This window comes from Callorhinus ursinus, unplaced genomic scaffold (assembly GCF_003265705.2).
Source record: "Callorhinus ursinus isolate GAN/ISIS: 27379988/994484 unplaced genomic scaffold, GSC_fseal_2.0 scaffold114, whole genome shotgun sequence".
Taxonomy (NCBI): Eukaryota; Metazoa; Chordata; class Mammalia; order Carnivora; family Otariidae; genus Callorhinus; species Callorhinus ursinus.
In genome coordinates this window covers 477,311-494,852 of record NW_027397176.1, presented here as the reverse complement: position 1 = coordinate 494,852, position 17,542 = coordinate 477,311, and the positions used below count along the sequence as shown (strand labels likewise).

At 46.4% G+C, this 17,542-nt stretch overlaps 1 long non-coding RNA gene across 11 annotated transcripts in view; it reads left to right on the top strand.

The window, feature by feature from the left end:
• The first annotated feature begins 4,664 nt into the window (after positions 1-4,664).
• Positions 4,665-17,542, top strand: part of LOC112813068 (uncharacterized) — a 398,822-nt gene continuing 385,944 nt past the window's right edge. For all 11 annotated transcript variants that reach the window (XR_012377159.1, XR_012377158.1, XR_012377154.1 and 8 more), the window contains exon 1: positions 4,665-4,903. This is a non-coding gene — a long non-coding RNA (uncharacterized lncRNA). The remainder of the gene's footprint in view (positions 4,904-17,542) is intronic.

The following is a 17,542-nucleotide window of genomic DNA, read 5'->3' as shown; positions in this document are numbered from 1 at the left end:
ATATTGGCAGAAACAATGGTACCAGATCCATTTCTTGGGAGAAAATTAGCAGGGTTCCCACTAGATATCACAAGTACATCAATTAAATACCTGATCTTGTGCAATGGATTGTCATTTTGGGAGAATATAAGAATCTCAAACACATATATAGCATTTACTTTGTATCAGGCCCTGTCCTAAATCTTTATGTGCTCACTCAATCCTCTCAACAATACTGTGAGCAGGGGGCGGGGGAGGGTGAGAGGGAAGGTATTATCTCTATTGTACAGATAAGGAAACTGAGGTACAGAGAGGTTAAAGAACTTCTCTGAGGTCACACAGCTATCAAACAAGCCTGAAGGCCAGAGAACTTGCTCAATGCATGGGAAAGAACATTTAGAGTTTTCACGATGTGGTTTCTGTGCTAGCATCATCACCAGCACCTGAGTGGCTAGCACTCTGTTTTGATGGCCCTAGGTGTTTCTGATGCAGGTTGAAGCATGAGAACTACTGGCTTCAAACGTGCACAGGCTGGTGAAGGAGGTTTCTGGGAAGAGAGAAAGAGGGATGTTTTTTGTCTTCAACACATGCTGCCAGGGAATGTTTCGTGTTGGCTTGGAAAAAGACCTTGTCCCATCAAGTCTGGTGGTAGCAGTCCAAAGCTAGCCCCACAGTGGGCTCACCCACTGATGGAGCAGCTCACAAATGGTCTCTGGGAAGATCTCCTTGTCTGGTCTCAGAAGAGAAGTGGGTTGAGGCTGGTGAGCATAGACATGGGAAGAGTAAAGGAAGAGCTGCAGAAAGTAGCACACTCTGTGGCATGATACATCATTCAGCCTCCCTCTTACAGGTGCCGCCTACCTTCTGCCACTCTTGTGAGCTCCCTGAACTCCTCCTCTGATGCCCAGGCCATAAACCTGAGCCTTGCTCCTTAATTGGACATGCCGTCTGGCTTCCCTCAGTGTTCCCAGCTTGCCTTCCTCTTTGGCTACGGTTGGCATGGTCCTGCCATGGGAACTTTGAGAGTTTTCAAATAACAGCACTTGTATTTGACTCCCTCTGGTGGTTTCCTCTTCCTCCTCTAGGCTCTCCTAAGGACACACCTCCCTGGACCTTCCCTGACCCCACCCTGAGGCTGACTAAACTGGTCATGAGGAACAGCAAGGGCGCTCCTATTAGCAACCAGATCATCAGCATATCAAATTGATCCACGCCAAACTGTTTTACTGCTAAAACACATCTAAAAGGAGATCAGAGGCTGCAAAGAGATTTACATCTTAAATGGCCTAAGTGTAACCGTGCCACGTGTTTCTGAGTTATGAATGTGTGAGGGTTAGTGTGTGTGTGGTTGCCTGATGGAGGGACAGTCACAGGACAATGAAAGACTTGGACTGCTGGCTGTCAGACCAATTAAGTTATAAAGTACATTTCAAAATTGAAAATATTGTGTAAAAGTTATCCCTGCTGTCTCAGGAATATTCCAGTTAATTAAATCATAATCTGGAGTCATAATCCTTCTTAAAATCGCTCCATGAATTTTCTGTAGTGAAGGCATGATTCCTATTCCTTGGCCATTACGATATCTGTCCAGGCAAGGCTAGTGTAGAATATTTAATTATCTGAACACCTCATGCACACAAGCAATTTGCTTCATCAGGTCAACTGACTGCAAGTGCTTTCTTAAAATTGCTATATTTTTGCTGTGACATATCTAGATAATCCTATCAGTTTTCCACTGAGATTTTCCAGGGCATATCAAGCTATTTTTTAATTTCTCTAAGACTATCCTTGATGGAAATTCTATGGATGCTTTAGGAATTCTAAGGGTAAAGAGCTCATTTCTCTAAGTTGCTTCATTGGGAAAATACTATAAACTTTGAGCGTTAACTTTTAAAACCATTTACATGGATTACATTAAACATTTTAAAAATCCATGAAATAAAAAACTGGGATTTATGGGTGCTGTATTGCTTGAATTCTCACGTTTGAATATTCTTTTCCACCTGCCTTTTTCACCAAAATTTGTTCTTAACTTTATTTTCTTCGAAGTTATACATTTCATAATTTACTGAGTCAGAAAAACAGAAGTCCTCTTCTCACCCATTCCAATCTTTGACTCCTGCCCCTCGGGACAATCATGTTCATTTCTTTGGCCCTTGTGGGCTTTGGAGACATATATAATCTGCACACACTGGTCTTTCTAAATATTTAAGAAATGTATAAAATTCACATAACAGAAAATTAACTATTAGAAGTGAACAATTCAGTGGCAATATAGTACATTCACTATATTGTTCAAACTTCACCTCTTTCTAGTTCCAAAACACTTTTATCACTCCAAGTAAAACTTCACACCCATTAAGCACTGACTCCCCAGACCCCACTCCCTTCCATCTCTGGCAAGCACCAATCTGCATTCTGTGTTTATGATATAGGTATTTTGGATATTTAATATAAATGGAATAATATAATATGTGACTTTTTGTGTCTGTAGAGATTACTTTAAAATAAACAAAATCTTAAAAAAATATATATTTATGGCTTTCTATTGCTGCTGCATGTTCTCTGGTAGCTTCCTGAGGAATGGATGGGGAGGACACAAGGAGTGAACTGATTTACACTGCAGACTTTTCCTGAATGCCCCTGTGGTCATAAACAACTCCCCTCACTCTCAGCTGTCTGTTCTGCAGACCCTCTCTAGCTCATCTTTCCAAGAGTGGTCTGCTCAGCTACAGTGGGAAGGTAGCTTCTAGCTGTCCTAGCTGGAAGAAGGGATCTGTTTGCTCCTTTTACATATATGCACAGGCTTAAATCTTTTTGCTCTTTTAGGCATCACTCTGCAAACTCAACTGAAAGTAGTCTGTAGTTCCCATTTCTGAGTCTCTTCTAAAGTTCTGCAATCTAAATTGCCTTCATTCCTGTTGCCTCGAAGCAACCTCAGGTACCTGAGTTTTTGCTTTCTCTGGTCCACTATATCAGTTACTTCCTTTTCAGATATTCTTCATTCTGTAAAATTTGGTTGATATCGCTCATCTGCTGTTATCTTTTCATGTGTTTTCTTTGTCCTTGAAGGTTTACATTTTTTAAGCTTTTATTTTTATTTTACTGGTATTTTATGAGGGAGTAGACAAACTTGTGTTTTCAGTCTACCTGTATCAGTTGAGATACAGTCAGGGTGAGAGAAACCATGCTAGGTATTTCAATGAAAGTAGATTTAATACAAGGTATTGATAACACAGGTATTAGAGGGCTAAAAGAACAGAATACAAGGAACCCTGCAGTAACTCAGATATGTGTAAATGCAAGAAGCAGCTATTACTCCTAAGATTGTAGGAAAAAAATAGAAATGATGTCCCTGGCTTAGGAACCCGGAGGCAGGTCCACTGGGGTGTTTAAGGGGGCACAACTGGCTGGTGGCTGGACTTCTGAGGGCACACCATTGGGCTGCTGAGGGGGGCTACAAGATTAGTTCTCATATTTCTGGGGGTGTACTGCAGAACCAGGGCTGAAAGTTCTAAAAGATATTGGAGTTAAAGTGTTTTCCTATCCCTACAGGGAGGCTAGCAAACACTGGGTGCCTAGGAGAGTCCACCCTCCCCTTCCCTTGTGATTGCCTTCCAGTGGCACATCATAAACAGAGATGGGCTGGCCCTGAAGCCTGGGAATAGTCATTTGCAGATTTCCAAACTTATTGTCAGAGAATAGAGTAGAGAAGGTTGGGCTTGGGGCTGAAAGGCATAGGATTTTAAGCAGCAAAATGACATGGACACCCTGGTGGCCCATGTGGAGGGTGGAATAAAAAGAATGGAGTCAGGAGGAACTTTTAGAAGGTTGTTGTGGTAGTTTTGGAGGTAAGCTTTGAAAGCTGGTCATAGACACAAGATCAATGGGGGAGTTCTTTGAGAGGTAAAGTCAACGATACTTGGGGACTGGATATGATGGGGAGGGAGAGGGTAAGGGAGAAGTCAAGGATGAGTTCTAGCATTTGATTTGAGAAACTGGGTGACTATCAGTTCAGTTCATTGGAAGGGGGCACACAGAATGATGTAAGCTCAGTTTTGAGGTCAAGCTCCTGTGGTCATCCATGTGGCCAGGCTACGGGGTATTAAGTTGTGACTCTGATGAGAAAACTGCTGAAATCCAGGCCTGGGAGACATGGGAATATGGGTGGTGATTGTAGCTATGGAATAGAGGTAGAGGGAATAGACAAGAAGGCCCTAGACCAAGCCCTTGGGGACATCAACTTGTATATACAGAGAAGCTGTAATTCCTAGCCTTGCGCAGCATAGTATCATACTGTGCAGTTCGTGGTTCACTGCTCCACAGACTTGGACCTCATTCCTGGTGGGATTTCCCTGGAGGAGGCTCTGTCCACTGTAGGCCCCTGCAGGCTGTCATCCAACCAACCTCAATAGCCCAGTCCCAGGGCGACATCATTGGAAACCTCCAAGATCCTGTTTCTCTCAGGAATGCTGGCCTGACTGGGTGGGTGGGGGAGGTTCAGAAAGCTTTGGTCCTGTTTTCCTGAGGACAGCCACCTTTGAACCACCAGAGCACCTCCAACCAATGTCCCTTATCTCTCCACTGAGCTGCACTGGCCACACAGGAAGAGGAGAGTCATGCCCTGTTTATCTGCTCACTGAGGCAGAAGGAAACACATTTTTTAGAATGGAAAGCATGTCAGCTTTCCCAGGCTTGTCACAGGCTCAGTGACTTTGCTGATTCAAACTGTATCTTAACTGGAGTATGGAGTGATGTAGATCTGCAGATGTAGTCTGGGTCCTGGCCAGGGCTGGCTCTGGATACCGGCCACTGGCAGCAACCCTTTCTGCTCCAGACAGACATTGTCTTATCTTTGTGCCTGTAAGCCACTTTCTCATCACAGCACCTGTTGGAGCTGGTCAAAGACATGGGCTGACTCCTGGTAAGTATTCTCCCATTTACTTGATTATTCATCAAATATTTATTATTTATTCAACAAATATTTCTGAGTGCTTACTGAGGGTCAGATACAGGTAATGCTGGCCGTGTCCTCAGAATGCAGATTCTGAGAAGTGCAACTGAGCTGCTCAAAGCAAATCAAGGAGTGGGCAGGAGAGTGTGGTAGACCTGGAGGAGAGAGTATTCTGGACCTAGAACGGTGTTCGTGGAGGTGGGAGGGGGCTGATGGGGTCATTGGACCTACATTGTGCAAAATTTGTGAGCCAGGCAAGGAGTTTGGACTGTATTTTGGGGCCACTGAAGCATGGAAGGTTTGAAGTTGTGACCCAGCTACACTGTCTTTTGGAAAGGGCTGCATGGTGGGGAATACATTGAAAATTTGGAGGCACACTTTGGGACTGTCTTCTGCCAACATAAAAGATGATCTTATCTACATTTATCCCTTCTGTAAAGACATTTCTGGAGAAAAAATATATTTTCCCACCTGTTTGTCTAAAAGAATGCTGCATTATCTATGTGTTAAAGACTGCTGTCCCGGTCTGTTGTGATAATTAGTTCCTTTTATATCACTTGCTTATACTCTTTGGGTGTCCAGGTTTATTATTAACAAAAAATGCGGCATCTATATTTCACAAGACCCATAATTGCAAATGCCTCCTGTCTGTCTCAAATCCCTTTAAAATGTACCAGGCAATGGGCAGTGTATTATCTGCAGAGGACATATTGATACTTTCCTAAATTAATGTTTTGCATTTCTTCAGCAGATTTGAGCCATGAAAAATATTCCAATAGGTTCTTATTGTTCTGTTAATTAAAGTGTTTCTCTCCTGAATATAGAAATCAATGGTTAGCGTGGCCATGAATAATCTTTCAGGACATAATGAAGACCCGATGTAAAAGGCATTGGCAAGAATGTTCAGAGGAAAACTTTGGGCACAGAAATAACTGGGAAAGGGAGGGAGGAATGGGGTAGCTGTTGATATCATGTTGGGTGTTTTTCTGGTAGAACAGTGGCATCTTGATAGCATTATCAGAATCAGCACATTTTCTTGGTTTAATTTCATGTAGGATGAATTGTACACAGAGAATAGTCTGATGGACCTGACTGACACCACTAGATTGAATCACTTCTTTTTGTTAAAGTCAATTTTGGGGAGGAGGAGGTCCTAAGTTGTTCATTTTTCCATAATCAGTTTAATGGACTCAGAATCTGCTAATTGCTTTTGATAATTGATTCCATTTACTTTTCAGGTATGTTCATGCTTTTCGTGGTCTAATTTGAACCTCATAATGTAACACTTGGGTAAGGTTTGAAAGGCAAAAGTGAAATCTTCCACTTGATAGCTGAGGAAACTGAGGCACAGGGGTTACACTTTTTCCCCCAAGTTCACACGGATTGTGAATAAGCCAGGCTGTGAACCTGGGCTCCTTAGTCCAATGCTCACTTTGCAAAATCATACCCAGGGGTTGGTGTGCGTTGGCTGTGAAGAGGGATGACTGCTTTAAGCAAAAGATTCCCTGATTTATCACTCTGTAAGAATGTGGAGGTGGTGGGTGCCTGTCTTCTGGAAGATAAAAGTGAGATCTGGGGTTCGTATTTATTCCTCATACTTGAACGGTGTCCTCTCACCCAGTAAGCTTTCCTAAAGACAAGCCTCTTTGAGCAACCCTCAGGTTTCATATCCATTGTTAGTAATCCTGGCATGCATGAATGCACCATTTGTAATGAGTCCTGAAGTAATTTCTCTTAATTTTCCACAGAGGTAAAACTAAGATAGTTTTTCATTCACAGAAAGAAACCTGAGGAGCACAAAATGCCCATGACTCATGGGGGTTAAAGCTGGTGTTGGGGGGCTGCCTGAAGCCCAAGCCCTGTGACTCACAGGCTGAACATTCCCTTTAGTCCCATTGACTAATCTGCACGTGGGGTATGTGCTAGTCTTTCTCCATCTAAAAGTGGCTCTGAGTGAGGCTCATGAGGGAGGAGTCTTTTCTGGAGATGCAGAAAGCATGTTCTTTGCTGGAACTTGAAGGGCCAGTTCTCCCTGCTGGTCACTAGCTTTGGTGCCCTTCATGTGGCCATGCCCAGCCAGGACACCTCCCTGACCACTGAAGCCCACAGTTCCTCTCTCCCAGGCCTATGTGCTTGTCATCCCCTTGCTGTCATGCCCATGTCATCCAAATCTATAACTCTCACCCAGACTGCCCCTGGCTCCGGACAACACATCCAGTTGCCTCTCTGATGTCCTGAAAGCATCACCAGCCAGCCCGCCCTGGCCTGGGTGCTGGTCTTTCCCATCCAGCTGGGCTTATCCTGCAACCACCCATCTCAGCAGAAGCAGCCTCACAATGTGGGCAGGAGAGGCCTCAGGGTCCTCCTGTACACCACCTTCTCCTTTATTCCCATGGATCCTCTCTTCCTAATTATGTTTTGAATGCATGCACTTCTCCATGGCCAATACCATAATCTCTCACTTGGACTAATACAAACAACTTTCTGCCTGATTTCTCATTAAGAGAACTTTATGAACCGAAAGTCACTGCCTGGCTAGAAATTCTTCAATGACTGTTAACTCTTCTTAAGTTAAAACAAAAATCATTGTTGTGGTCTATAAGAACCTGTACCATCTGGTCACCTCCTCTCTGGACACGTCGGGCATCAGTCCTCAGGCCCCGTGCCCTAGCCATACTGGCCTTCCTTTGGTTTCTGGCCAAGTGTGTTCCCTCCACCAAAAGCCTTTGCCTGCTGCTTCTGTCTGAAGTGTTCTGAGGAAGGCTTGAGTGCCTCTGACTGGGAAATGGGTCTAGAGTCTGACTGCATAGGATGCATGAGCACTCATGCCCTCTGTGTGCTCTGCTCCCCTCAGCACCTGCCCAAGGTCTGTATTAACACCTCCTGCCCTTCCCTATCCCCACTAGCCCATGGATTCCCTCTGTCTCAGCCTCTACTGGACTGTGCCAGGCCACAGACCCACCCATCGTCAGGGTAGGAGGTGGCTTGTCCTGACTGTGATCCAGGTGAGAGGCTTCCTCCTTTGAATTGAGCTGTTGATAGAATAAGAGCCACCTGTAGCCCTCTCCCTTCCTGCCTTATGATTGATTGCCTCTTGGATCATATGACTTCTCACCTGTCTGCTTTTCTCTCAGCTGGCCCATGTGTTAGGTCAGGAGAACATGCAGTTCAGCCCCTCTGCTCTCACCATACCTGCCTGGCCAGGTGAGCACAGCTCTTGGCTGCATGGAGATGAGAAGGGGTGGCTGAGGGAGATGCATGGATAACAAAGTATGGCAAGGAGACATGATTTGTTCTGAGGGATCTTCCTCTGGCAGAGCACTGTGTCCCTGCAGGAGCTCAGAGAACATGTGGAACTCAACTGCCTTAGTCCTACATGTCACTGTGGGCTTGTTATGCAGATTTGGGGCCAGCTGCAGGCAAGTGCTGAGTCCCATGCAAAATAGAGGAAGGGGAGGGAGGGGCCCTGGAGTTTAGGGGGCAGTGGCTGTGTGGCATGGGTGGGTTGGCTTTAAGAAGACTGCAATGTCTAACAAGAATTTAAAAGTTTTTGGCCAAGGGATATGTAATTTAATTCTCCTCTTCTCTATCTATCCTTTGTGAGCAGAGTCTGGATGCTTGCCAACTTCTGGATGCAGAGTCTAGATGTGCTTTCTGGGACCTTGAAATGGTGCTGGGTTCTGAGAGAAAACAGAGACTGTGAATGGGAAGGCAGGGGTCAGAGAACTGGACACACAGGTGGGTGGGTGGGTAAGAGTGGATTAATGACTGAGAAGATAGATTTAAAACAAAAAAACCTTTTGACATACTGGTTCCTATTAAGGGAAGGGATTCCAGATCATCATACTATCCTGTGTGAGGTCACACACTCTCTCTTTTTTCTGTGGGTGCTCAGGGTGGAAGCATCCTTTCAGAGATGGGTCTCTGGGCATGACCAGTCCCCATGGCCCTGGAATGGAACAGAGTCCTCAGGGCTGGCCTTGAAGGCCGAATCTCACTTACATTGCCCAGACTTCCCCAGGCTCCTGGAGACAGGGTAATTAATGAGGTCATAGTAAGAGGACATGAGAGAGCTCTGTGCTCTCCAGGTCCCAGGGCAAGCTAGCACCTTGGGCTAAGACTGGGGTTGGAGGAAGTGTCTGGAAGTGCAGACCTCCTCCACATGGCACAGATCCTGAATTTCTGTAGGTTTCAGAGAAGAGCAACAGGAGTTGAGGGGAACAGAGCTCACAGGCAGGGTTTTAAAGGAGCCTCCTGCTAGCCTTCTCTGCAACAATGCTTGCTCCTTGATTTTAAAGGGGCAGAATGTGTTCTAGGAAGTGAGGAGAAGGGAAAGGTATAAAGGGAAATCACAATTTTTTTGAGCATCTGTTATTGTTATTATGTTTTATATGACATTTGTTATTAGTCAGGATTATTAATGCTAGCTGTTGTAACAAGCAACCCAAAGCCTAACATAATAGATGTTTATTTCTTGCTCACATTAAAGCCTAAGCAGAGATTCAGTAGACGGCCTTTCACTTGATGACTGATGAGTCCAAGCTCCTACTTGTTAGTATTGCGGTCTTCCAGGGCCTCCTCAGCATTCTCCCCCTGGGAGCCCTGTATCCTGTGCACCAACAGTCAGGGGAGAAAGTTAGGAGAGTGGCTCAGATGGGTGGGCCAGGCCTGCAGGTGCAGTACCCACTTGTGCCCAGCTGCCACTGGCCCAACCAGACTCCAGGAAGCCTGGGAAGTTTGGCCTTCCTGTCCCCAGGAAGAGGAAAGGAGATAGGGGAGCACTGGCAGCCTTTCTACAACATATGATCTCCTGCAATCCTTGTGATAGCTGTGAGAGACAGGTATTCACAGGGGAGGGTCTGACACACCCCGCTGCATAAGTTGCAGAGCCAGGCCTTGATCCAGTGCCAGGTCCCTGACCTCAAAGTCTCTTCCTCTAGAACCAGTGTGAGGGTAGGAGCAGTGGCTGAGGTCCTGTACTCTGGGCTCAGCCCCAGCTCCATCACAGACTCCCTGTGGGATCTATTTCCCTATGGGTGAGCTGAGGAGCAGATCACTGACTAGATCATTTTCTGAGGCTCTATGTAGAAACTCCCAGCTGTGATGTTCCACCCATCTGACTTCTGTTCCCTCTTGGATACTCAGGGGATTAAACATTTAGTCAGAGCTTCATCTCTTTAACCTAGAACTTTGGTCCTGAGTCAGTTGCAAAAGTATATACAAACTGCACATTGGGGCATTAAATTGCTGAGTCTATACCTATGTGTAAGTGGAGGGTTTTAATTGGCATGAAGTTTCACTTGGCAGGTATCCTCAGCATGCCAGGGGTTCTGGAGCCTCAGAGGGCAATCTTCCAGGCTTGTCACCTGAGGTTAGGTGGCTGTAGGTTTGGTGAATCCAGCCTTATAATGATGGTTTATGTCTCTGTCCACATTCCCACTCTGTTGTTCTCAGCCTGTCAGTGATATCATCCTCAGGGTCCCAGTATGGTTGCCACAGTGCCAGGTGTCACATGCTGATGCATCAGACTTCAGTGGAAAAAGAGGGAGTATTTCTTCCCACAGCTTTTTTTTTTTTTTTTTAATCAATGTGGGAAACTTTTCCAAAAAACTTAGAAAATTCCTCTGGTGTCTCAGTGGGCAAAATTATATCACAGGTCCATGCCTAGACCAATCACTGGCATGAGAAATGCTTGGCAGGCTCTCTCTCACTCTCATTCTGGGAATGAGCCCCTTTCTCTGGAGCACATGGCTGCATGGAGGAAGATGGAAAATGAACAGGCTGGAGTCTGCTGGCAAGGACTTGCTTATGGTTGAGTGTATGTCCTTTAGTGGCTGCAACGTCCACTATGGTTTGTGACGCCCCTTTTAGGTCTAACAACAGTTTAATATTCCATTTCATGTAACTCCATCTTTCAAGACTCTGAAAATTGATAAGAAATAGGTCACTTAGAAGAATATCAGGATAAACCTCAACTTCAGCAGCCCTACCCCATTCTCTTGCTACTCGCTGCCTAGATGTTCTTCATGCCTTTGGGTCCTTACAAAAACAGGTACATGTCTTCCCTTACCCATCCTCCTCTGCCTGGCATGCTTCTTCACCTAGAGAAACACCTCTAGGAAGCCGTCCCTGACTGCCCCAGGCAGTCTCCAGCAGTCTTTGCAGTGTGCGTCTGCTATGCCTTGTTCTTGCATCCAGTTCCACACTACTCTATGACATGGTGCTGCTTATGTCCTTATCCCCCTCCAGAGTGGGACATCCTAAAGACATACAGTTGATCTGGTTCCCTTTCTTTTTTTAAAAAAGATTTTATTTATTTATTGGACAGAGAGAGAGAGAGAGTGCACAAGCGGGGGAGGGGCAGAGGGATAGGGAGAAGCAGGCTCTCCACTGAGCAGGGAGTCCAATGCGGGACTTGATCCCAGGACCCTGGGATCATGACCTGAGCCAAAGAGAGATGCTTAACCAACTGAGCCACCCAGGAACCCCTTGGCTCCCTTTCTTATTTACACTGAAGCCCTGGCTCTGAATGGACAGATGGGTGAGCGAGGGAATGGCAAGACTAGCAGGAGTAAAGGTATCTTTGAGGTTGGAGTGTGAGAAAGAATTGAAAAGATTGCTCCTACTTGTTAGACTACATCAGCCATCACATCTGGCCAGCCGGAATGTGGGCATCCTTGGGAGGGTCCCTCTTTGATCTTTGCCAAATATAATGTTGCTCATGATGGAGTGTCAGACTAAGTACCTGCATGGACATCATCCCTGGCAGCACTAGGGCATCCCCAAGAAGACCTGCCAGGTGGTGGCAGAGATAGTCCAACCCACCACATCTTCTGCCTGGACTGCAGCAATAGTCTTTTGCCTGGTCTTTTTGCCCGCTCTTGTGCATGATGGTCCAATTATTGTTTAGTAGACAGGGTGCTCTTTCTGAAGCACAGGGGAGATCCTGCCATGCCCCACCCCCAGGATCTTCTCATTACATTAAGGAGAGAGCACAGCCTTCAGCCTTCTCTCTGTGTCCTGCTTACACATTGGCCTCATTCACATCTACATGGGCCTCTTGTTCTCTTTCAAACATGCTGAGATAATTCCTGCTGTGTCTCAAGGCCTTAGCACCTGCTGTTCCTCCCTCTTGGGATGCTTTTCCTTTACATCAACACAGAATCACCTATTTCATTACTCATGTCTCCTCTCAAATGCCACCAGGTCAGCAAGGCTCTCCTTGGCCATCCTAAATAAGGAGCTGCTTTCAGCTCTTGGTGATATACCCTTATCTTTTCCATAGTACTTCTCCCTACCTGAAGTTATTCTGTTCATCTATTTAAATATTTATTGGGTGTCTTTACCAGGTAGTCTGTAAGCTCTTTGAAGGCAGCCATACTGCCCTACTTGCAGTGTTTGTAGTGCCCAAGAGGAGGCTTGATGCTCATAAATAAATAAACTTGACTGCCTGCTAGACTGAGTTGTGTTCTGGAATGAAGGAACACTATCCCTTATGTATCTCTATTTACTGTTTTAAAAGTACCACTTATGTATAGATAGGGGCTTCCATAAATGTAGCTCTATTTTCAAATGTGTGGTTCTACATTTTCCCCTTGGGAAAAGGTTTTGCACACTCTTGTTACTCCCTTCCTTGATGTGGTATTGCTAATACAATATTATATACAATGTGGTATTGCTAATACCAGAGTGGGTGATTGGGGTGGGGGTGGGCTACCCAGAGGCCTTGTGTTCTGCAGAAGGAACATCAAACTGCTCAGAATGCATGCCCTCTCTTGAGGCCTGCATCCATCCCAGATATGCCAATTAAGGGGTTTCTGCCCTGAGAAAAAAATAAGCAAACACTATGTCTTAGAAAAAAATTGACACCTGGTCATAGGATCTATAAAACAAAGCAAGGTCTTAATAAAACAGAAAGGAAATAGATGAAATTCTAAGACAAATGGAGTATTCTTTGTGGTGACCTCATTCTTTCTTCCTTTATACTCCCTCCACTCTGGAAAGCTCTGTAATTAAAAAAAGTCAATATATGTGAGACTTTAAATAACTGATTGATGTTTAAAGCCCTGTCAGAAAGCTCTGTGGTAAAGTGTCAAGTAATATTTAGTTTCCCCATCAAAAAAGCATCACACAAATATCCTTGCTCCATTAATATACATTCAGTCCCTTGATAAACGGTTGTGGTTCTTTTTAATTAGTAAATAATTAGAGGACTGTGAAACAGTGAGCTGTTACCTACTTTCACAATCCAGTTAACCCCCTCCACACCACAGGGGTCAGGATGGCCTGTCTGTGTAGGGAAGGGGTCCTACATCAGAGGTGCAAAGTGACCACAGTAGTTTCTTGGGCAAGGCAGGGTCCTGGGGACAGCAGGATTTTTTCCTGACATAGGTAGCAAATCTATGGGCTGCTGGGAGCACCTCTCTCTGCTCCTGCAGATGTGTTTTGCAATTTGGGGCAAACCGAGTTTGAAGTCGTGGTAGAACAATGGGAGGAATGCTCAGCCAGAGCTGGGAGGAGGTGGGGCCTGCAGATGTTGATCCTGGAGATGTACTGAGAGGTGGGTACTAGCCTACCTCTGCAGATCTCAGGCGACAGGTGCTGGAGAAAAGAGCTGGTCTAGGACCTCATTTTAACATAAGTGTTCACTTTATGAATTTCTCTGTGTGACATGAATCTCAACACAGTGATATGATCCCCAAAGGAATAAAAATTGGTTCTTAGGGGACAAAAAACTTACAATGGTAATATTGTACCACTTTGGTTCTCCAAAGCTCGACTCTATATGACAAACTCTTACTCCTTTGTATTTAATTTTTCTTTCTTCTTAAATTAATGTACATTTGACATAGAGTAGTCCCTAGACATTTTTTATCTTCTCTGTTAACTGCTTCACTTATCCCCACTCTCTTCCTATCAGTTCTCATTTATTTCTCTCATAAAATTAAACTTAATTTCTGTCCTTGGGGGGTGATAGGGTGATGATGATGATGAGATTAGAGATGAAAAGTTTAGTAACACTGTTCTAAGAGTGGTTGAATCAGGTCTCCTGCCTGTAGCACAATCTAAAGAAACATCTTCACACCAAGTCCACAGGGAAAGATGAATGTCTTGAAGGATATTCAGTGGCAAGACACAGGAGTCTCTGTTGGGAAATTCTACCCTTAACATGGATGTCAGTAGGTGGCTTGGGCCTGCCAAGTGGTTCTGATATATTTTAAGCTGGGGATCTGTGATGAGCTTCCTAGGGAGGTGGGCACTGAGCTAGCCTGAAGACCTGTGGGAGGGAGAGTGATAAGACAGATATTCTTCTGGGGTTGTGCCACACAGTGACCCAGAGAGCTTAGTGCCTCCTGAGCTACCTAGGAAGGATCTAGACTGGAAGGATGGAGCTCAAGAAGCATCTGAGATGGGATTTGGGACAGGTGAGCTCCCAGGTAGTGGGCTCCCAGGGTGGGATCTGAGATGGCGCTGAGCATGATGAGCTCATAGGCAGTGGGCTCCCAGGAGGGGTCTGAGATGGAGCTGGGGACAGATGAGCTCATGGGCAGTGAGCTCCCAGGAGGGGTCTGGATGGGGCTGGGCCTTGATGAGCTCATGGGTAGTGGGCTCCCGGGAGGGGATATGAGATGTGGCTGGGGACAGAGGAACTCATGTGTAGTGGGATCCCAGGGTCTGGGATGTGGCTGGGCACAGGTGAGCTCATGGGTAGTGGGCTCCTAGGAAGGGTCTAGGATGGAGCTGGGCACTGATGAGCTCATGGGCAGTGGGCTCCCAGGAGGGGTCTGGGATGGGGCTGGGTACAGGTGAGCTCATGGGTAGTGGGCTCCCAGGAGGGGATCTGAGATAGGGCTGGGGACAGATGAACTCATGGGTGGTGGGCTCCCAGGAGGGTTCTGGGATGGGGATGGGTACTGATGAGCTCATGGGTAGTGGGCTCCTAGGAGGTCCTGGATGGGGCTGGACACTGATGAGCTCATGTGTAGTGGGCTCCAGGAGGGGTCTGGGATGGGGATGGACACTGATGATCTCCCAGGCAGTAGGCTCAGCTTTGGGTTCTAGGCATGGAAAGTAGCTCTCCTCCAGGACTGATATGGTGAGGCCCTGCTACCAGCCTAAAGTCCTTTGTTCTGGGGTCTGAAGCATGCATGAGCTCCTGCTTCCCTCTCTCTTCTACATGAACCACTGTCCTTCCAGGAGGGCAAAGGGGTGACCATCTCCCAGGGTCAAGAAGTCTGTGGTTTGCAAGGTTTTGTCTAGGCAGGGCTGATGGAAGAAGCCACAGGCCATCCACTTCAAGTTCAGCCATGTTGAGTAGTTATTAGAATCACAAATCTGTCCAGTGAACTCATCTTTCAAGGATTGTTCAGAATTGCAAATGCCAGTTACCCACTTACAACCCTGCTGAACTCCTGTTTGCCCTCAACACTGACATGGATGCCCTGACCCTGCCTCCAGGCCATGGATAACATGGACCTCCTCATACCATTGCCCCTGAGGGGTGGGGTGTGTTCTTTGGCTATTGTGTGTGGCAGCAAGAGGCAATTTACTTGCTCTTCTGTGCCTCCTTGACTCTGAGCTCCTCAAAACATTGCTTTAACTTCTGTACTTAGTACTGATTGCTCCATAAATATTATTTAATTGAACTGATTTGAATATTCTTTAACTTTTTAGTTTATTTCATCTAATATTCCCACTTAAAAGCTCTGGGGGAAAAAAGAGATATTTATGCACCCTAAATAAGGCTGTTTGTTGATATCACATCTCTGACGTTTTGGAGTGACATGGTGCTATAACTGGTTTACCTGCAGAGATGGATGAGTAGGACAGGGCAAGAACTGTGGGTAGGAAGCCCACCTTGGGGAGAACTGGAGAACTAGGAGAACTGGGTATGGGCTCGGATCTGTCATTCTCTGCTCATTTATAAAATGGTAATAGTAATTATAATCTCAATAGTCCTGACCTGTATACCCTAAGGACTTTTTGTGAGTTGTAAGAAAACTAATATAAGTAAAGACAAATGAGATTCTTAACTTGGGCTTAGGAATATCTGGGCTACTCGCCTTTTCCCCCAAGACCAACCCCCCCTTAGGAACTTCCATCAATGGTGGAAGAAGTGGGTCTTTGAAAAGTACAAAAATATCAAGTAGAAGCTGGAGAACTACTGAGGAACTACTGTTCCTTGGAGGCTCTGTAGGGTCAGGGCCTGTGCCCTTCACTTGTCTGCTACTCTCTAGTGCTCATCCCAGGGCTGTGAAGGGTATAGAATGATTAAGGAAGACTGACACTGTCCATGTCTTTAAGCAAACACAATATGTGAACATTAGCACTTTTCTAAAAGAAACAGGGAGGCTTATTCATAAATATCCAGCTTGTTGGATGAATTTAAACTAGGATTTAAGGGGCACCCAGGTGGCTCTGTCAAGTAAGCATCTGCCTTTGCCTCAGGTCATGATCCCATGGTACTGCTTCTCCCTCTTCTTCTGCTGCTCCCCCTGCTTGTGCACTCGCATTCTTGCTCTCTCTAAAATAAATAAAATCCTTAAAAAATAGGATTTAGGGGAGCGGAGCAAGATGGCGGAGGAGTAGGAGACCTGGATTTCGTCTGGTCTCAGGAATTCAGCTGAATAGGGATCAAACCATTCTGAACACCTACGAACTCAACAGGAGATCGAAGATAAGAATAGCAACAACTCTCTGAACAGAAAAGCGACCACTTACTGGAAGGTAGGACGTGCGGAGAAATGAATTCAAGGAGATATTTGGGAGGATAGATGGCGGGGGAGGGGGCGTCCGTCGGCCGCTTCTGGCAAGTGATAGAGCCACAGAGCACAAAACCAGAACATTTAGAAGTCAGCTCCACTGAGGGACATCGCTCCAGTGGCTAAGCGGGGGGTGGAAACCTCGCGGGACAGTGTGGTCTCAGGACCCTCGGGGTCACAGAAACTGGGGATGCCTGAGTGCGGTAGAGCTCCCAGATATCGGAGCGGGGAAGCCGGCTGCAGAGACGGAGCTGAGGCGCGGGCTCTCAGCACGGGGTTGCCATAAACTGTGGTCCGCGGCCCAGTCGGGCCACTGCTCCTCCAGCAGGGACCCAAAAAGGGGCAGAGCTGTGGAGACTCCCCTTCCTCCCCGGGGAGGAGTGGTGCGGGAGCACACCGCAGGGATCTGCTGGGTTTGGAGACTCCACATGGGGTCAGGTGCCAGAGATAGAAACACTCGGTCACAGGCCGGGTGAGCGCGCAGTGTGGCCAGAGACCGGGGAGATGAGAGTGACTGCTTTTCTCTGGGGGCGCACTGAGGAGTGGGGCCCTGAGTTATCGGCTCCTCTGGGCGGAGATTGGGAGGCCACCATTTTCACTCTGGCCCTCCAAAGCTGTACCGAGAGCTTGCAGGGAACAAAAGCTCCTGAGAGCAAACCCGAGCAGATTGCTTAGCCCAGACTGACAAGGGTGGGGCAATTCCACCTCCGGCAAAGACATTTGGGACCACGGCAACAGGCCCCTCCCCCAGAGATCAGCACAAACAGCCAGCAAGCCAAGACCAAGTTTACCGATCAAGGAGAATGGGAGAACTCCAGCGCCAGGGGAATACTGCACATAGAATTCA